This window comes from Lithobates pipiens, unplaced genomic scaffold (genome assembly GCF_037356315.1).
Source record: "Lithobates pipiens isolate NorthernLeopardFrog02 unplaced genomic scaffold, aLitPip1_a1.2 Scaffold_25, whole genome shotgun sequence".
Taxonomy (NCBI): Eukaryota; Metazoa; Chordata; class Amphibia; order Anura; family Ranidae; genus Lithobates; species Lithobates pipiens.
In genome coordinates this window covers 194,210,053-194,231,322 of record NW_027507787.1, presented here as the reverse complement: position 1 = coordinate 194,231,322, position 21,270 = coordinate 194,210,053, and the positions used below count along the sequence as shown (strand labels likewise).

At 46.3% G+C, this 21,270-nt stretch overlaps 1 protein-coding gene across 4 annotated transcripts in view; it reads left to right on the top strand.

Annotated features, from left to right (window-relative positions):
• The first annotated feature begins 356 nt into the window (after positions 1-356).
• PLEKHA1 (pleckstrin homology domain containing A1) overlaps positions 357-21,270 on the top strand; it is a 101,161-nt gene continuing 80,247 nt past the window's right edge. For 3 of the 4 annotated variants that reach the window (XM_077455356.1, XM_077455357.1, XM_077455354.1), the window contains exon 1: positions 419-570. The gene's annotated coding sequence lies outside the window, so the exon portion shown is untranslated. Of the gene's footprint in view, positions 571-21,270 lie in introns of all 4 variants that reach the window. The other variant, XM_077455355.1, reaches the window with a different exon arrangement.

Genomic DNA, 21,270 nt, shown 5'->3' with positions numbered 1-21,270 from the left:
ATAAAAAATTGGAGCACCCACCAATTTATTCTCTAGGGCCTCTGCTTTAAAAAAAAAAAAAAAAAAAAATATATATATATATATATATATATATATATATATATAATGTTTGGGGATTCTAAGATTGATAAACGTAAACAAAAAGTGCCATATAAGTGCTTTGTGTTCAGGAGGAGGAAGGAAACATCCAGGGAAATATACTTGAGGTGTGGGATCCCTGACCGCTCCCCTTCCTTGGAGTCAGGAGTGACGTCACTCCGGTCAGGTATGTGTGTGAGCGGACACATAGGGACAGGGGCGGCACACGGTCTTGTCGTCCTGCGCATGCGCGGGCGCTATTCGACGCGGGGACACTTCTCGACAGAACACCTGAACGTCACCCACACAACGCCTTCGGATTGGATGAGTGGCGGGAAGCGGCGGCCATCTTGGAGGTGTCACTGCGGGGCTGAGAGAGAGCGGAGGGGGTGAAGTGACGTGCTGAGCTGACGAGTGAGTGAGGAGTGGGTGTGAGGGAGGGAGTGGAGGAAGCACCGGGCACCCCGGCTAATGTGAGAGCGCTCTGTACAGGTAAGACACCCTCCCCGGGCACCGATCCTCCAGACACACACCGAACTCTAGGGAGCACAGCACCGAGCTATGACAGGACACACACACACACCCCAATGAGTGTACAGTACAGCGCTATGAGCAGACACACAGAAGGGAGGAGGAGGCCAGGAGATGGGGACCCATTCACACACCTTGAGGGGGACACAAAGGTGGGCAAGGGAAGATGGGCACAGAGTTATGGACGGAGAAGGGGAGGATGGGTGGAAAGTTGTGGACGGAGAAGGGGAGACTGGCGGAAAGTTGTGGACGGAGAAGGGGAGACTGGCGGAAAGTTGTGGACGGAGAAGGGGAGGTTGGACGGAAAGTTGGGGACAGAGAAGGGGAGACTGGTGGAAAGTTGGGGACAGAGAAGGGGAGACTGGTGGAAAGTTGGGGACAGAGAAGGGGAGACTGGTGGAAAGTTGGGGACAGAGAAGGGGAGGTTGGGCGGAAAGTTGTGGACGGAGAAGGGGAGGTTGGACGGAAAGTTGTGGACGGAGAAGGGGAGACTGGCGGAAAGTTGTGGACGGAGAAGGGGAGACTGGCGGAAAGTTGTGGACGGAGAAGGGGAGACTGGCGGAAAGTTGTGGACGGAGAAGGGGAGGTTGGACGGAAAGTTGGGGACAGAGAAGGGGAGACTGGTGGAAAGTTGGGGACGGAGAAGGGGAGGTTGGACGGAAAGTTGGGGACGGAGAAGGGGAGGTTGGACGGAGAAGGGGAGGTTGGACGGAGAAGGGGAGGTTGGACGGAAAGTTGGGGACGGAGAAGGGGAGGTTGGACGGAAAGTTGGGGACGGAGAAGGGGAGGTTGGACGGAGAAGGGGAGGTTGGACGGAAAGTTGGGGACGGAGAAGGGGAGGTTGGACGGAAAGTTGGGGACGGAGAAGGGGAGGTTGGACGGAGAAGGGGAGGTTGGACGGAAAGTTGGGGACGGAGAAGGGGAGGTTGGACGGAGAAGGGGAGGTTGGACGGAAAGTTGGGGACGGAGAAGGGGAGGTTGGACGGAAAGTTGGGGACGGAGAAGGGGAGGTTGGACGGAGAAGGGGAGGTTGGACGGAAAGTTGGGGACGGAGAAGGGGAGGTTGGACGGAGAAGGGGAGGTTGGACGGAGAAGGGGAGGTTGGACGGAAAGTTGGGGACGGAGAAGGGGAGGTTGGACGGAAAGTTGGGGACGGAGAAGGGGAGGTTGGACGGAGAAGGGGAGGTTGGACGGAAAGTTGGGGACGGAGAAGGGGAGGTTGGACGGAGAAGGGGAGGTTGGACGGAAAGTTGGGGACGGAGAAGGGGAGGTTGGACGGAGAAGGGGAGGTTGGACGGAAAGTTGGGGACGGAGAAGGGGAGGTTGGACGGAAAGTTGGGGACAGAGAAGGGGAGGTTGGACGGAGAAGGGGAGGTTGGACGGAAAGTTGGGGACGGAGAAGGGGAGGTTGGACGGAGAAGGGGAGGTTGGACGGAAAGTTGGGGACGGAGAAGGGGAGGTTGGACGGAGAAGGGGAGGTTGGACGGAGAAGGGGAGGTTGGACGGAAAGTTGGGGACGGAGAAGGGGAGGTTGGGCGGAAAGTTGGGGACGGAGAAGGGGAGGTGGGACGGAGAAGGGGAGGTTGGACGGAAAGTTGGAGAAGGGGAAGTTGTGGACGGAGAAGGGCAGAAAGATATTCTAGGACTCCAGGGGAAGCACCTGTAATTTCAGTCAGGGAGTGACCTAAAGTGGTTGTAAATTCTAGGACAAAAAAACAAAAAGAAACAAAAAACAACCTGCAAGACAAAGGCATAATGAGCTAGTATGCATAGTATACTAGCTCATCATGAAAAGGTGTAAATAGGACTGTAATCTAACCGTTTTATTTCGTGACAGAAGCTTTGACTAGCGTTCAGAGAGCTTTAACAAAGCCTGTCCGAAGCCTTGTTGAAGCCAAAGCCAAGGGTAAGTGAGCCCTAGGGAGATGGACAGCATGATTTAGGTCAAGAGCATCAGGTAGACAATGGGGGGGGAATGGGTCAGTTGTGTGGGAGATGGGCAGAGAGTGACGGTTGAGTAGGCAGGATGTGTGCTGTAGGGGACAGGCAATCCAGGTAGGTGGTTAACAAGAAACCAGCAGAAAGTCCTGGCTGTGAGCTGACGGGTAAGAGTTGTGCTGGCCAGACATGTCCCAGAAACCACCAGCATGAACCACTTCACCTTTTGGTTGTGGCACTTGGGCCATAAGGAGGTTGAGTTAAGAGCACTTCCTAGTCTTTGGCAGTCATTGCTGTTGAATAAGTAGATTTGAATAACTTGCTGGAAAGTTGTTTTTGGTTAATACCCAACTGAACTATGATTGTAAAAGAGGGAACAAAACTTTGTCTATATGACATACTGTACCATCTACTAAATCAGTAAGGAGATGGCAGTGGATCCCGGTGGATGTCGTTTGACGATGGTCTCAGTGAGCCAGTCTGTGTCGGCCCATAGAGGCAGGAAGCAGTAGAATGACTAGTTTGGCTGTGCTTTTGTTAGCAGCTTACATCAGTAATGTGAGCAGAAGTAGTAATAAAATTAAGTTGAAAGGTAAAAACTGCAGTACAGGGAATGTCTATAAACTGATGGCTATATAAAAAATCAGATCTGCATAGTAGAGTTTCCTGTGTTTACTGCAGACCAAGAGTATAGAGTGGGTCTCTTAGTAAATGATGATGTGGGTGGACTCCCAAGCAATATCTGGGAATTGAACATCTATGACCTTTTGTGTGTTATTGATAAAAGATTTGGCCGTCTACCAAAGGCCGACAGTGATTCCAAAATTAAACCAACCCAAAAGCTCAAAATATTACCTTCTTTTCCTGGTGTTTGTGATTGGAAACTTCGGGCACAGCGATCCATTTATGTACGAAGAACTCCGTTCTTGGTTTGCACCTTTCTCCACTATTTATCAGAGAGCGTTACCACAAGAAGAACACTGACATCTATGCCAAGATTAGATTTATATTTGTGGGTATGCATGGTAATGAAATTTACACTTTAACCCAGGGGTCTCCAACCTCCAGGCCATAGCCAGTTTACAGCCGGGCCGCAAAGTCTGCACTATCTGAGGGACGGCGAGCAGAGGGATCACCACACTTCCGCCCACACAGCTCTGCCGCTACACTGTTGGGGGTGAAGCAGGCGAGCAGAGAGATGACATCATCTCCCACCCCCCGCCCGCATCACCGCTGTTCCGCCCACACAGCCCAGCCGGTATACTGTTGGAGGTGAAGCGGGGGAGCAGAGAGAACCACTGTTCTTTCACCACTCCACTGCACTGCCTCTGTGCTTAGTGACAATTTGCATTTAAGAGGCTGCATGTGGTGGCAATCTGCATATGTGGCAAGTGACTGTGGGAATCTGCATCTGGTGGCATGTGGCAAGTGACTGTGGCAGTCTGCATCAGGTGGCATGTGATTGTGGCAGTCTGCATCTGGTGGCATGTGGCAGTCTGCATCTGGTGGCATGCAATGTGGCAAGTGGAAATCGCATCTGATGGCAGGCAATTTTTTATAGCAAATAGAGCTTTCTTCCAGTGGTTTTTATTTTTTGCTAAATAAATGGAAAAAAAAACACAAAAAACTTTTATCTTTGATTCTGTTATAATTTAACAAATAAGTAATTTTTCTTCTTCACTGATGAGGCTACACTGATAATCAGGACACTGATGATCAGTATTCTGATTATCAGTGTAAATGTACCCTGTCACAGGATAGCCGGTTATTGTCTTTGCTCACACAGTGACCGCACTGAGTAAAGGAAATGCCCATAATTGGCATTTGTTTACACGAGATCAGCTGTGATTGGACACAGCTGATCACATATTAAAGGGCTGCTGTGATTGTCACTTTACCTAGATCTGTGAAGGACACAGCGAACAAAGAGCTCGCCCTAGGGGCAGGGCTTCAGGAGGATGTCAATAGATGCCCTTCCAGAAGTATACGGCCCCACTGTAGCTGCCTTTCAGCTATAGTGTGGTCAGCAAATGGTTAGGGCAGTGATGGCGAACCTTGGCACCCCAGATGTTTTGAAACTACATTTCCCATGATGCTTGTGCACTCTGCAGTATAATTGAGCATTATAGGAAATGTAGTTCCAAAACATCTGGGGTGCCAAGGTTTGCCATCACTGGGTTAGGGTAACCAATTCTTGTCAGTGGAAAGGAAGCAACATTTGCAGAAAAGGTGCAGACTTCCATTAAACTATGATGGTATATCAGCACAATGGGTAAACCCAGGCTTGTCCTATACAGTGCCTTGCAAAAGTATTCACCCCCTTGTCATTTTTCGTGTTTTGTTGCCTCACAACCTGGAATTAACAAGGATTGTTTGAGGATTTGCATCATTTAATTTACACAACATGCCCACAACTTTTTAAGATTTTTTTTTTTTTATTGTGAAGCAAACAACAAATAGGACAAAATAACAGAAAAAGTCAATGTGCATAACTATTCATCCCCCTAAAGTCAATACTTTGTAGAGCCACCTTTTTGTAGCTATCACGGTGTCCCTGAGCTTGCCACATCTTAGCACTGGGACTTTTGCCCATTCCTCCTTGCAAAACTGCTCCAGCTCCGTCAAGTTGGATGGTTTGTGCTTGTGAACAGCGATGTTTAAGTCTGACCACAGATTTTCTATTGGATTGAGGTCTGGGCTTTGACTAGGCCATTCCAACATATTTAAATGTTTCCTCTCAACCACTCAAGTGTTGCTTTAGCAGTGTGTTTGGGGTCATTGTCCTGCTGGAAGGTGAACCTCCATCCTAGCCTCAAATCACACACAGAGTGGTACAGGTTTTGCTCAACAATATCCCTGTATTTAGCACCATCCATCTTTCTCTCAACTCTGACCAGTTTCCCAGTCCGGACTGCTGAAAAACATCCCCACAGCATGATGCTGCCACAGCCACGTTTCACTGATGGTGTTCGTTGGGTTTGCGCCAGACATAACATTTTCTTTGATGGCCAAAAACTTCAATTTTAGTCTCATTAGACCACAGCACCTTCCTCCTTACATTTTGGGAGTCTCCCACATGCCTTTTTGCAAACTTGAAACATGCCATTTTGTTTTTTGCTGAAATTCTTGTCTTTCTTTTGGCCACTCTGTTCATAAAGCCCAACTCTATGGCGCATACGGCTTATTGTCATCATATATACAGATACTCCAGTCTCTGTTGTGGAACTCTGCAGCTCCTCCAGGGTTACCTTAGGTCCCTGTGCTGCCTCTCTGATTAATGCCCTCCTTGCCTGGTCTGTGAGTTTTGGTGTGCGGCCATCTCTTGGCAGATTTGCTGTTGTGCCGTTTTCTTTCCATTTGGTTATGATAAATTTGATGATGCTCCTAGGGATCAAAGATTTGGATTTTTTTTATTTTATTTTTTATAACCGAACCCTGACTTGTACTTCTCAACATTGTCCCTTACTTGTTTAGAGAGTTCCTTGGTCTTCATGGCAGTGTTTGGTTAGTGGTGCCTCTTGCTTAGGTGTTGCAGCCTCTGGGGCCTATCAAAGTGGTGTGTATATGTAATGACAGATCATGTGACACTTAGATTGCACACAGGTGGACATCATTTCACTGATTATGTGACTTCTGAAGGTAATTGGTTGCGCCAGAGCTTTTTATGGGCTTCATAACAAAGGGGGTGAATACATACATGACAATTATCATTTTTTTTTATTTATGAAAAATTAGTTTTATGTATATATTTTATTTTTCTTATGTTACTTTACCAACTTAGTCTATTATGTTCTGACCCATCACATATAATTCAGATTAGAAAAACATTGAAATAAATGCTGTAATGTAATAAAATAGGTTAAAGTCCAAGGGGGGTGAATACTTTTGCAAGGCACTGTAAACCTCCTACACAATAATTCACACACCAAACATTGGGATACTCCAGAATAAAATCTAAGCATAGTCATGCTCATGAGTACCTGTGGCGTAGGACTAAGTCTCACAAAGATTTCAACCAATATAAATCTGCTCCCGTCAACTCTTCTCTATCTTCAACTCTCTACTTTGTCCTCCACCGCCTCCACCCACCAACTCCCTCGCTGCCTAGGAGATCGCCAATCACTTCAAACTGTTAAAATACCCTCCAGGCTTTACACTTCATGCCCGCAGGTACAATCATTACTTTCCTCTTTCAACCCCACCACTATAGATCAGGTTGCTAAACTACTTTCTAACATTCACCTTACCGCTTGCCCTCTGGATCCTGTTCCCTTGCAAATGCTACATTCACCATCTGGCTCTATGCTACACTCTCTAACCCACATCTTCGATCTCTCCCTCTCTTCTGGCATCTTCCTCAACTCTCTGAAACATGCACTTGTCAGACCCATACTTAAAAAGCCCTCAGTGGACCCATCTGATCTTTAACCACTTTCAGACCGGACCATTTTGCTGGTAAATGACCAGAGGTCTTTTTACACTTTGGCACTGCGCTGCTTTAACTGGTAATTGCGCGGTCATGCAATGTTGTACCCAAACAAAATTTGCGTCCTTTTCTTCCCACAAATAGAGCTTTCTTTTGATGGTATTTGATTGCCTCTGCGATTTTTATTTTTTGCGATATAAACGTAAAAAGACCGCAAATTTTGAAAAAAAATGATATTTTCTACTTTTTGTTATTAGAAAAATCCAATAAACTCAATTTTAGTCATACATTTAGGCCAAAATGTATTCAGCCACATGTCTTTGGTAAAAAAAAAGTCAATAATTGTATATTTATTGGTTTGCGCAAAAGTTGTCACATCTACAAACTAAGGTACGTTTTCTGGAATTTACGCAGCTTTTAGTTTACGACTGCCTATCTCATTTCTTGAGGTGCTAAAATGGCAGGGCAGTACAAAACCCCCCCAAATGACCCCATTTTGGAAAGTAGACCCCCTAAGGAAATTGATAAGTGGAATGTTGAGCCCATTGAATATTTTATTTTTTTGCCTCAAGCGATTGAATAATGACAAAAAAAAAAATATTTTTTTTTTTTACACAAAGTTGTCACTAAATGATATATTGCTCACACATGCTATGGGCGTATGTGAAATGACACCCCAAAATAAATTCTGCTGCTTCTCCTGAGTACGGGGATACCACATATGTGGGACTTTTTGGGAGCCTAGCCGCGTACGGGGCCCCGAAAACCAAGCACCGCCTTCAGGCTTTCTAAGGGCGTTACAGTTTTGAAGGCCATAAAATGCCAAGATGGCACAAACCCCCCCCAAATGACCCCATTTTGGAAAGTAGACACCCCTAAATTTAGGGGTACACTAGTGAGACTAGGTAATAAATGGCGGGTGCCCTGAAACTATAAAAAAATAACTAACCAACCAGCGTCACCTGTAACAGTTATATGGTGATCACTGGTGAAAGGGTTAACTAGGGGGCAATCAGGGGGCTTTATGCGGTAGTATATGGGGGTCCCTGGCGCTATAAAAAGCTGCGGCGAACCTAAATACCTACCTGCCTAACTAGCGTCACCTGTGACACTAATACGGCGATCAGAAAAATGATCGCTTATTAGGCTGGGTTCACACTGGAGCGATGCGGAAACGCCGCGAATCCGCGGCGGGTTCCCGCATCGCATGCCTCCCGGCGGCAGTTCACACTGCCCTATGCGAACTGCTGGGAGTGTCAGTGAAATGTTACTGACACCCCCAGATCAGTTCGCATATCGCAGTGCGATCTGCAAACTCGGATCGCATGGTGTGAACACCCATGCGATCCGATTCTGCTGCGGGCCAAAAAAAGGGTCCCGTGCGAATTTGCGGCGGGTGCGGCGGGTGTGGCGGGTGCGGCGAATGGCTGAACTCGAATCGCACAGAGATCGGATGTGATTTGCACTGCAGTGCGGTGCGAATCACATTCGTTCTCATAAACCGCTGCAATGTGAACCCAGCCTTAGTGACACTGGCGACGGGGGGTGATCACGGGGTTAAACCTTTATTGGGGGGGTTAGGGGGGTACATTAGAACTAAAGGGGGCTAACTCTAACTGCCCTAACAGTTATTACAGTCACAAATGACACCAATGCAAAAAAAAAAAAAAAAAATGACATTGGTGTCACTGTGACTGGGGGGCAGGGGTAATTGGGGGGGTGATCGGGGGGTAAAGGGGGGGTGTAAGTGTGCCTGGCATGTTCTACTGTGTGTGTAGAGTGTTGGTGCAACTCACTGATCCGCTCTCCTCCGTGTCGGAACGAAAAATACCGACACGGAGGAGAGAATACATCACTTCCTCTCCTGTGTTTACATTACAGGAGAGGAAGTGATGTCACGGGGGATTCCTATTCGTCGGGAGCGATCGCGAGGGGGTGGCCATGAATGAATGGCCGCCCCCTCATCCCGGATCGCTCTCGAAGGAATGCCGACCGCCGCAGGCACCGGGGGGGGGGGGCCCGATCGGGCCCCCCACCCGCGGGCAGGCAGGGACTTATATATACGCCCATATGCCTGCCCGTGCCATTCTGCCGACGTATATCGTCGTGCGGCGGTCGGCAAGTGGTTAAAAACCTCTTCTTATCCAAACTCCTTGAACGTCTGGTCTTCAACAGACTGAGCATCCACCTTGTTGATAATAGCCTTCTTGATCCCCTTCAGTCTGGATTTCGTCCTCCACACTCCACAGAAACGACTCTCCTAAAACTAACAAACAATCTATTAATGGCCAAAGCCAATCGACACTGTTCTGTACTCCTACTCCTGGACCTCTCTGCTGCCTTTTGATAGGGTTGGCCACCCCCTCCTCAAAAAAAAAAAAAAACTCCACGCCTTTGGTCTCCATGACTGTACTCTTCGCTGGTTCTCTTCCTACTTATCCAACCACACCTTTTAGCGTTTCTTACAACGCTACTTCCTCCTCTCCTCTTCCTTTTCTCTGTCGGGGACCTCTCCTATTGTCAATCTACACCTCCTCCCTGGGTCAACTGATAGCCTCCCATGGCTTCCAATACCACATCTACACTGACGACACCCAAATCTATTTCTCTACCCCTCAGCCCTCTCCCTCTGTCTCCTCACTTATCACTAATTTACTATCAGATATACTAGTCTGGATGTCACACCACTTCCTCAAACTCAATCTATCCAAAACTGAACTTATAATTTTTCCTCCCCCATATGCCCCTTATCCTGATCTCTCTGTCAAAATCGATGGCACAACCATAAGCCCATCCCCACATGCCAAGATTTTAGGTGAAGTCTTGGACTCTCCTTTAAGCACCACTTTTAATCACTGTCCAAATCTTGCCGCCTCAACCTCTGCAACATCTCCAAAATACGCCCCTTTCTAACCAATGACACAGCAAAGCTCTTTATTCACTTGCTAGTCATTTCTCGCCTCGACTACTGAAACTCCCTTCTCGTTGGCTTACCTCTACATAGTCTATCACCTCTTCAATCCATCATGAATGATGCTGCCAGACTCGTCCACCTTACCAATCGCTCTGTGTCTGCTACCCCTCTCTGTCAATCCCTCCACTGGCTTCTGCCCGCCCAACAAATTAAATTCAAAATGCTAAAACTTGCTTACAAAGCCATCCACAATTTAGCCAGCAGCTACATCGCTAGCATAGTCTCTAAATATCAACCTTCTCTTCATTCCTCTCAAGACCTCCCCTCTCTAGCTCCCTCGTCACCTCCTTCCATGCTCACCTCCAGGACTTTTCCAAAGCCTCTCCAATTCTAAGCATTGCCTTATCCCAATCTGTCCGCTTATCTGCTACTCGATTAGCTTTTTTGCCAATCCCAGAAAACCCTTCTCTTCAGAGAAGCCTATCCTACCCACACCTAACAACTGTTATTTCATTTTCTCCATCAGCTCACACCCCACAGTTATTACCTTTTTTGTTTCCACTTGACCCTCCCTTCTAGATTGTAAGCTCTAACAAGCAGGGCCCTCTGTTCCCTCCTGTATTGATTTGTATTGTAAGTGTACTGTCTGCCCTCATGTTGTAAAGCGCAAGGCAAAACACTATTCACTTTGGATAGAGTAAGGTGAGGTTATAACCTCTGTCTGTTATTTGCTTTCAATTTCCCAATTAGGAGTTTTCTAAAAACTGTTACTAAACCCACTACAGTAAAATCATTCTGTATAAAGCATATGTTATACTCACTGTGGAACCTAAGGGGTTAATTCTGCACATTGTCTAAAAAGGCTGTTTGAGCCTGTCTTCTCTGATCATCCTCTTCTTCCACTGTCCCCAATCCATCTACTGACTGATCGTACAGAACTTTATGGATACTCTGCACATGCTTAGTTTGGTGTGTATGGCTAGAGAGGTGTGTGTGTGTTTTTTTTTTTTTGTGATGCAGCATGTGATCAACACAGGGCCAATCGGCAATGTCCAGACAGAGGGGTCGGGGTCCTGCAGCCTCATCGGACATTCGGAGGAGAATGAAAACTCATCATGCTCGGCTTGACACTGATGGAAGTCACAAGACTGCTATATACTGCTGATGAGAAAAGATATTTAGCCATTTATATTTACTAAAATAGTTGTTGTTCTGTGTACTGTGGGAGCCCAAATATAGTGAATGCAGGGTCCTGGGTTTAGTAACACTTTCACTTCTTGTCCCATAGCCAAAACAGGAAATGTGAGTAAATCCCTCCAAAGTGGGGGGAATCCCTGGCTTTCACCATGAAATCCAGAACTAGTGTCCTCCGTTGGAAGATTTCCCCTCTCTTCCTGTCCTGGTGACAACCCAAACTTTACTATTTTCGCTCTGATAATGGTAAACCTATTCTTAACAAGTAGTAAATGAGCTTTATGACTGACCTCTGTAGCTGCAAGTATTGTGAAATAGTTCACAGCAGGCTATGTTCACCCCTGAGCGTTTTCAGCTCATAAAACGCCCAACAAGCAAATCCTATTCATGTCCATTGCAGCTGCCTTTTTCTGCCTTTTTACATTGGTGACCTGAAAAAAAATGCGGCAAAATCGCAGTAAAAACGCGCTACTTTGAAACTCTTAGGTGTGAATTCAACTTGCTCTTACTGGTACAACTTGCCTTACTTTTATCTCCCAGTACTGCAGTGACTTGACAGCTTTCTAATCTCTGAGAATATAGAGCATAGACTTGTCAGTGAGAAGCTGTAGCCACCCTATAATCCTAGACAGAAGTCCAGGAAATAAGTATTAGTTCTAATATGGAGGGTCGGGTTATAGGCTTTGTGCAGTAGTCAGAAATATTCACTTAGCAAGTGTTGAACATGCTTCCACTTGTCTGTTTTCTCTGCAGTAAAACACATACATTTAACTACATGAAGTGCAGTTGAAGTTGGGATCCCATTCATTTATTTAAAATTGTTTACATCTATATGCTGCTTATTTAGTGTGCACCTAAAATATAGGAGAGAACTGCATTTGTGTCCATTAGAGAGACTTATCACCACTAGGGGTTGATTGATATCTTTTTTTCATGGTCGATACCAATACTGATTTTTGTACATCACTGTCACCTGCCACTCATATGCAGCTTGTCACTACTTGCACTACTTGTGGCAGCCTCTCCCCAGCGGTGTCCAAGCAGGTAAACTTCCACATGTGAGCGGGTAGTGAGCGATGATCTAACTATCTTTCTGCTCGCTCGCGGCTACAGCTCTGTCAAGAGAAGCCTTCGAGGCCCTGCTGTAGGGACGGAACAGCGGTGATGCAAAGCGGGCAGTGAGAGATGATGTCATCTCTGTCCGCTGCACCGCTGGCAGAGATTGGCAGAGACTACAGCGAGCTTGGTAAGTTTCTGATCGATACAGATTATTTGCAAAATTTTAATATCGGCGGCCGCTCTGATAATCGGTGGACCCCTAATCACCACGATATCACATCTTTACCTCATTACTGCATAGGAAAACTAAGCCTAAAACAGCGGTAAAAGGAACATTCTAAAACTTATTACCAGAGCGCTCTGGTCACGTGACCGACTCCCAGTAGCGGTATCAGGGGAGAGGAGAGAGCGCTGACAACCCTTGACCCATAGTAAGCCTGTGTGTGATGTCGCCTCCCAGGCATTCCAGCTGTTAGCATTCCCTTCTCTTCATTGAAGCTGGAACCTGTGGAGATAATGTGACCGGGCCCCGAGTGCTCTGAGAATGGGTACGTACTGTATATGTATCTTCCTCTTACAGCAGGGGTGTCCAACATGCGGTGCACGGGGGCTTATAAATGCACCCAACACAAAATCGTAAATTTACTTAACCACTTCAGGTTAAGGGCGACACAGTGTTGTAGTGGTTAGCACTCTCGCCTAGCAGTAAAAAAAGGGTCGCTGGTTCGAATCCCAACCATGACACTACCTGCCTGGAGTTTGCATGTTCTACCTGTGCCTGGGTTTCCTCCGGGTACTTTAGTTTACCCCCACACTCCAAATTGACCCTAGTATATGAAGGGGGACCTTGGATTGTGGGCTCCTTGAGGGTAGGGACGGATGTGAGTGTGCAATGTACAGGATAGGGACAATTGTAGACACTCAGGTTGGACTGGTGTATTTATTCAACCTAACTATAACTTCTGTTCCAGAAGATTTCCCCCCCCCCCCCCCCCCCCTTCCTGACCAGAGCACTTTTTACAATTTGGCACTGTGTCCCGTTTCCTGACAATTGCGCAGTCATGCAACGCTTTACCCAAACAATATTTGTATTCTTCCCCCCCCCCCCCCCCTCCCCCCATACACAAATAAAGCTTTCTTTTGGTGGTATTTGATCACCTCTGCATCCTTTTTTTTAATTTTTAATTTTTTTATACTTACCTGAGCCTGAAATATGTGCGACTGGAACGAGCTCACCAGCTCCAGCCGGTGTCTCGTGTCCTGATTGGATAGATTGATAGCAATGCAGCCATTGGCTTCCGCTGCTGTCAATCAAATCCAATGACGCGGGGGTGGGCCAAGTCCGACATTCCTGTCTATGGATGCAAATGCTGGACTCGGGAGCTCACCCGCAAGGTAATCTCCTTGGGAGAGTGCTTCTCCTAGGGGGTTATCTGATGTGGAATTAAAAATAAAAACAAAACGGTAAAGTTAGCTCAAATTTTTTTTGTATAATGTAAAAGATGTTACGCCACGAAAATTGTGATCTATCTTCTAAGCAAAAAATAGTTATTCACATTTATGCCAGAATCGTGAAGCTCTACCTTGCATGCAGTGTTAATATTGTAGACGAAAACATTTTTAAATCTTAATTTTTGTCAGTGGCATATTTCCAGTGACAAAAACGAAAATTGCCCCATGTTTTCGGCAATTGACAAACTATGATGAAAATAAATTTTGTTTTAGTCAATGAATGAAAATGTGAGAGAGGGACATTTGCCCACGTGAAGTTCTGGTTTCCTCTGAGCTCTGACTGAAAAGCCTGAGGCCGCGTACACACGCGCGGACTGTTCGCCCAATTTTGTCCGCTGAACAGTGTTTGGGCGGACAGTCCGCTCGTGTGTGGGCTTTCAGCGGACAGTTTCAGCGGACAGTTTGACGAACAAGGTTTTTCGGAAATTCCGTAAAACTGTCCACTGAAACCTTGTTTGAGCGAACAGTCCGCCCGTGTGTAGGCTTGTTCGACAAACTAAGTTGCGCGCATGCTCAGAAAGGATTTACACGCCGAAAGTTATAATGCAGTGTATAGGACGTCGTATTCTTCGTCCCGTCGTACGTGCCGTTCACGTCATCGCGCACGGTTTCAGCAAACTGTTCGTTCGTCGTGTGTGGCCATGTCCGTCCATGCAAATTTTGAGCGGACTGTTTGCTGAAACTGTTTGACGGACAAAGTTGGGCGAACAGTCCCCGCGTGTGTACGCGGCCTTAGAGTGTTTCTCCTCCCAGCAAACAAGGTAGCGACCATAGTGTGCTTAGTGGTGTAGCGTGCTTAGCACTGCACAGTATTACAGGCCTCCTCAGACAACCGTCCAGAGCACTGTGCAGTATTTATAGGAATTATATAAAGGAATAATAATGCACATGCGTAAAAGCATAAAAATGTCAATCATCGCCATTACAGTGTAACTTGTCAAGTGGCACCACAAAAGTGAGATATAATCACAATAAACATGTAGAGAAAAGTTACACCCTAAACAAAAATCTCATATTAGGTTATTAAAATCCAACTGTAGAAAACGCAAATCCCTGATAAGTAGTTGAACCAAAAAAACTTCCACCTCATATGTCACCACAGACAAGATAGACTCTTACCAGAGAGCCTGGACCCTTTATTATTATTATTATTATTATTATTATTATTATTATAATAGTCAAATAGGCTTTATGTAACTATCTTTGCAGGGGTCATCAGCTGGAGATGTCTCCTCAGATCAAACAGGGCATAAGCAGGATATTCAAACCAAACTCCATCCATCTCATGATCAGATTAATCATAAAATGAAAGAGATGCCAAAAGGTTTGCTTAATATAAAGTATTGCACTTATGTTAGTACAGGTAAAACCAGCGTTGTGTTCAATATAAGATATCAAGGTAGGTTACAGGAAGCTGGTCTTTCACTGGAGAAGTGTAAAAGGGCCATAAGGAACCATTCAAGAATGAGCGTTGTGGTAATGTGTGGTTAACAGTATAATAGATGATGCATGTAGGTAGTGCACCTAAATGCGTTTAAACTAGTCCAACTATGGGAAATTTGAACATTGTCCCACACTGCAAGGGTTACGCTTTTTTTTTTGGTCTAGGGGAGAGAAGCACTTTCTCTTACCTGATCCTCTGCTCCCCAACCCCATGGTGGCGAGCTGTTTCTTCAGTGTCATCCTATCCAATGGAGGGTTATGGATCCTGCATTGGGCTTAATGATGCCAGAATTTGGTGGGACATGGGGGAGAGGATGCTGCAAGGTAGTGCATATGGTCAGGTAAGCGCATCCTTCCTTTTTTTTTTTTTTTTTTTTCCTTTCCTCTGTCACCTACACCTAAATGAGCAATTAACCCTTTTAAGTTTCCTGGAGTTGGACTTCTAGAAACATTGTTACATTGTAAAATGCTACAATAACAGCCTTGTCCCTTGCAGTATCTGTTACTCCTCTTCATTCATTTCCCCCTCTCTGGTCCTTTCCGCTTCCTCTCCCTCTTGCTTCACCCTTCACTCCTCAAATATGTTTTTGACTTTTGTGTGCCATGTAGCCTGTGAAGCATCCTCTTTTTCCCTTTCAAGGACTTTAGAGCACGACTGTTTGAATATATATATATATATATATATATATATATATATATATATATATATATATATATATATATATATATATATATATATATATATATATATATATATATATTTAAAATGTATAATTCTTTTTCAGAATCCAATAAATATTATTGAGGCAGAAGAAATCTACAGGCATATATTTTAACCTTCGTGGGCAGGTTTTTGATATGGACTACCTAACTACAACACTTAGTAACGTTCAACATACCTCAAATTATTAGTGAATCTGGCCTTAAAGACATGGAAACTCTCTTAAAAGAGAAGTTTGTTTTTTGTTTTTTAAATCCTACTTGCCTACTGTAGGTGGATGCAGCATCGGTCCACCGGCACTAAGACACTAAAAAGCCGGTTCACACAGGGGCGACACGACTTCCAGGACGACTTTGTGAGGCAACTTGGAGACGACTTGAACACGTCTTAGACACGACCTGGGGCGACTTGCAACACGACTTTAAGTCGCCCCAGGCCAGGCAACTTTTGCCGTGGCCAATCAGAGAATGAGCTCTGAAGGGGGAACGCCCCCCACCTCCTGAGCCGTACCAGGCCGCGTGCCCTCAACAAGGGGGGGTGCCCACCCCAAAGCACCTTGTCCCCATGTTGATGAGGACAAGGGCCTCTTCCCGACAACCCTGGCCGTTGGTTGTGGGGGGTCTGCGGGCGAGGGGCTTATCGGAATCCGGGAGCCCCCTTTAATAAGGGGGCCCCCGGATACCGGCCCCCCACCCTATGTGAATGAGTATGGGGTACAATGTACCCCTACCCATTCACCTGTAAAAAAAAAACAACAACACAGGGTTAAAATAGTTTATTGCACAGCTCCGGGGGTCTTCCGTCTTCGGGGGTCTTCTCGCCGGACTCCTCCGCTATCTTCTGCTAGCTCTTTTACTAGCGGAGGAGCCTGGCTTTCTTCTTCGCCGCCGCCCTCTTCTTCCAACTTCGGGGGTCTTGTCCCCCTCTTCGGTTCTTCTTGCCGGGCCACCGCTTCTTCTTCCAGCTCTATTGCTAGCGGTGGCCCGGTCTTCTGTCGCCGCTGCCGCCTTCCGTTCTTCTTCGTCGTCTTCTTCTTCTACGCTCTATCCGGCCTCAATGCCAGGAACGCGGTGCGCGGCGCCTTTTAATAGGGACAAGGGGCGGGGTCACCTGTTGATGTCACATGGTGCCCCCGCCCCCTTGTGATGTCACAGTCCCCCTTCAGAGCTAATAATTCTGTCAGTCGCCTCCGTATAGACGGAGATCCGACTTGGAGGCGACCTCCATTGAAATCAATGGGTACCAGTCGCCTACAAGTCGGATTGAAGTAGTACAGGAACCTCTTCTGAAGTCGGAATGACTTCAGTAGCATGCATTAAGACGGCTCTCATTCACTTACATTGATTTTTAAATGTTGTCCGACCTGAGGCGACTAGGGGCGACCTGAAGTTGTATCTAAGTCGCCCCTGTGTGATCCGGCTCTAAGGTTCTCAGAGCTCCGTGTGCAGAGAGCTGGTGGCTGTCAGTCAGTGACTTTATGGCTGTGGCAGGGGTGGGAGCAGCTCCCTGAGAGGCTGAGCTATGTGCCGGGCCACGGTTGTGGGCAGATCCTGACTTTGTCACGCTCCTGCTCGAGCCTGGACTGGCTCTGTAACATCAGCTGACGGGGGGGGGGGGGGGGGCTTCAACCCGCTGTCTGCTGAAAATGGGTCACAGGATTGCAGAACGAACTGCGTTGGCTGTAATTCTCCTTTCTGTAAGGTTGGACAATAGAATAGAAACGAATAAAAATTGAGCACTGTTCCAGGCGTATGCACCTGTACGTTGACAATAAATTGGGTACAGGTCCGGCTTGCACTAAGAGATAACCTATATAATGAAAGAAGCTGTGGATGACCGTACTCTGGGGCTGGGTTCATATGTATGTGAATTGAATGCGGGTTTCACCATATCTAATTCGCATGACAGTCGAGCATGGCTGTCTCTCAATGGAGCTGCGGCCTGCATTAACCACTTGGGATCCGCGCTATAGCCAAATGACGGCTACAGCGCGGATCTCCTTTTCCGGGACGACGTCAATAGACGTAGTCCCGTGTACGAGCGGCCTGCGCGCCCCCTGAGGGGCGCGCGCGGCGCGCTCTGTGATCGGCGAGTCCATGAGACTCGCCTGATCACCGATCCGTGCAAGGGGTCGATCCTGACCCCTTATCACGTGATCAGCTGTCAGCCAATGACAGCTGATCATGTGATATAACGGAGCCGGTAATCGGCTAGTATTCCTCCTCACGCTGACAGCGCGAGGAGAAAAAAAAAGCCGATCACCGGCGGCCGTGATCGGGACATCAGTCCCGATCACGGCCAGCAATAACAGCGACCACCTGCCCCCTGCAGTGCCATCCTGAATAAAAGTGCCCCCCGTCAGTGCCACCCAGCAGTGCCCACAGTGCCACCCAGCAGTGCCACCCACAGTGCCCACAATCTGCCTCAAAGGTGCCGCCCAGCAGTGCCGCCCAGCAGTCCCACCTATCAGTCCCATCTATCAGTGCCACCCATCCGTGCCACTTATCCGTGCCATCTTATCTGTGCCCATCAGTGCCGCCTTATCTGTGCCTATCGGTGCCGCCTTATCTGTGCCTATCGGTGCCGCCTTATCTGTGCCTATCGGTGCCGCCTTATCTGTGCCTATCGGTGCCGCCTTAACTATGCCCATCAGTGCCCACCAATGCAGACCATCAGTGCCCACCAATGCAGACCATCAGTGCCGCCTAATCAGCGCACTTCAATGAAGGAGAAAAATGACCCATTTGCAAAATTTTATAACAAACTATTAAAACATGATTTTTTTTTTGTATCTTTTTTTGTTTGTTTAGCAAAAAATAAAACTCAGAGCTGTAATTAAATACCACCAAAAGAAAGCTCTATTTGTGGGAAAAAAATGATAAAAATTTCATTTGGGTACAGTGTTGTATGCCCGCGCAATTGTCATTCAAAGTGCATCAGCGCTGAAAGCTGAAAATTGTTCTGGGACTGAGGGGGGTTTAAGTGCCCAGTAAGCAAGTGGTTAAAAAAGGGTCCTGTGCGTGTTTGGGTCCAATTCAGGTGTGCGTTCGAGCAAAAATTCAAAACTGAACCGATGAACAGGCACAAACCGTGGCCGCACATATGTGAACCCAGCCTGAGGGATCGGAGTGCTATCACAGATAGAATATAGTTTTAAAAATGTTTTGTTTTAGAAATTTTCATTCAAATGTCTAATCATTAGTGGGGTCAATTTAACAGTCTTGTTTAACCACTTTCAGACCGGACCATTTTGCTGACTTAAGAACAGGCCACTTTTTGTGATTCGGCACAGCGTCGCGTTAACTGACAATTGTGCGGTCATTCAGTTTAGGCCGATACGTGTTCTTCTACATATTTTTGGTTAAAAAAAATCGCAATAAGTGATTGGTTTGCGCATAATTTATAGCATTTACAAAATAGGGGATAGTTTTATGGCATTTTTATAAAAAAAAAAAAAAAATTTTGTGGCGAAAAAATGGTAAATATTTAATTTGGGTACATTTTATTGAAAATGTAAATGTATTGAAGTGGTTAACTGTAGCGATCAGAAAATTAGAACAGGATGGACATTTTGTTTTCTCAAACAAACATATTTTTAACAGTGTGATGTTCTTTCGGGAAATTCCATTCCTTCCAAATGCAACTTGGCAAGTCGTTTTTTTTTTTTTTTTTTTTTTTATCGCTTTGGATAGGCTAAATGATGAGCCGCTATACGTTATTGCATTGCCTTATTGTATAGGATTCCAATGACGCCCAAACAACTGTAGAGTGATAAAAGGAAGTGTAAATACCCCTAAGTTTATAGACAGATTTCTACCTACACACATCTGATCTCACAACTGTCAGCCTGGTGAACAACACTATCTCAGAAATGTTGTCTGGTCCATGTCACGGCTCAGTGGAGGTTGAAAAATCATGAAGGGGCATGCAGAAAGTTATGTTTAAATAGAAAGTAGCTTATGTTTTTGTTTTGTTTAATCCTCCAATACTGAAATGTAGTAGCATCCATTGCTTTCTAGTTTATGTAAATTCGTCCTGCAGGACTGTTTCCTTTAGGGCCGGTTCACACAGGGGGCGACACGAGGCGACACGACTTGCCGTGCCGCGACCTGACAAGTCGCCCCCCGTTCTGTACAATGGAACCGTTCTAAGAGGAGCGACTCGAGTCGCTCCGACTCAGAATAAAGGTTCCTGTACTACTTTTGGGCGACCTCGGGACGACTTGCATTGACTTCTATACAGAAGTCATTTGCAAGTCGCCGCTGAGGTCGCGGCGAGGCAAGTCGGTGTCGCCTCGCATCGCCCCCTGTGTGAACCGGCCCTTACTATTTAGGTGTGTCAGTGAATTGGACATGAATGCAGTTTAAAAAAAACAGCCAGCAATAGCAGCTGCCGTGTTTTTGTCCTGACGGGTTACTTTCCCTTTTTTGAAATTGGCTCCATCTTTATAATGGCCCCTGCTGCTGTTGCGCTTTGAGTAATGTATAACTAAATGATGTACAATGCTAGATTCTGACCAACGTTGTGTTTAAGGCTGGCTTCACACTTAAAACTGATGCGGTTTACTGCAGGGCTCGGGTGTGTCCCTGTTCTCTGTTTCGGAGATGAATCCGGACCAAATCTTTGCCTGAAATGGAGCCAGAGACACGCGGGACTCCTGTGCAATTCACTCCGCAGCCGCCCTGGAGATATGTGAACTGGCTCCATAGAGAGCCGGTTACAATCTCCTCTCGTGCAAATTCGATGCAGAGAAACCTGCATCCAATTCGCAGCCTCAAAGTGAACATACAAGGATAAACGGGACCATTGCTGGTTTACATTTCATTGATAGTCTCCTGGCTATACCACACTGTGCAGGTTATCTGTGAGCAACCCCTGGGGGTTCCACTGCTGGGCATGGCAGAGTGAAAAAACTGGGCTGTACTGGGCCCAGGAGGAAGGGGTGACTGGGCTGGTGAAGACAGGGGAGCAAAGGCAGGATGAGGCCTGGATGTGCGGAGACTGATTGCACTTGGACACATCAGTGAGGACAGCGACACCTTCTCCCTCAGGGGGAAAGTCTGCCAGAGAAGAGCAAAAACTAGGCTGGAATTTAACCCATATATAGGGCCTGGAACACATGCTGTGGAATAATTTGCCATGCAATATACAAAACTAAAAAGTTTTGCCTTTTTAATTATACTTGTACTTATAAAAATACAAATGGAGGTTTCACATTAAAAAGGTGAACAATATTATTTACAAGTCACTAATGAGCTAACCTACTACCAAGAGCTTTAGATTTAAAATTATTTACAGTGGTTACCCAAGAATTTTACTTTTACTCTTACAAGAGTCTACCACTCTACAAAGGTTGAGAAGTCTTTTGTGCTTGACCCGAAAAAAAGCATTGAGCAAGATAGTGAAGCCAGGTTTTATAATGTGCATGATTGTTACTGGTCAGGTGTTTAATTG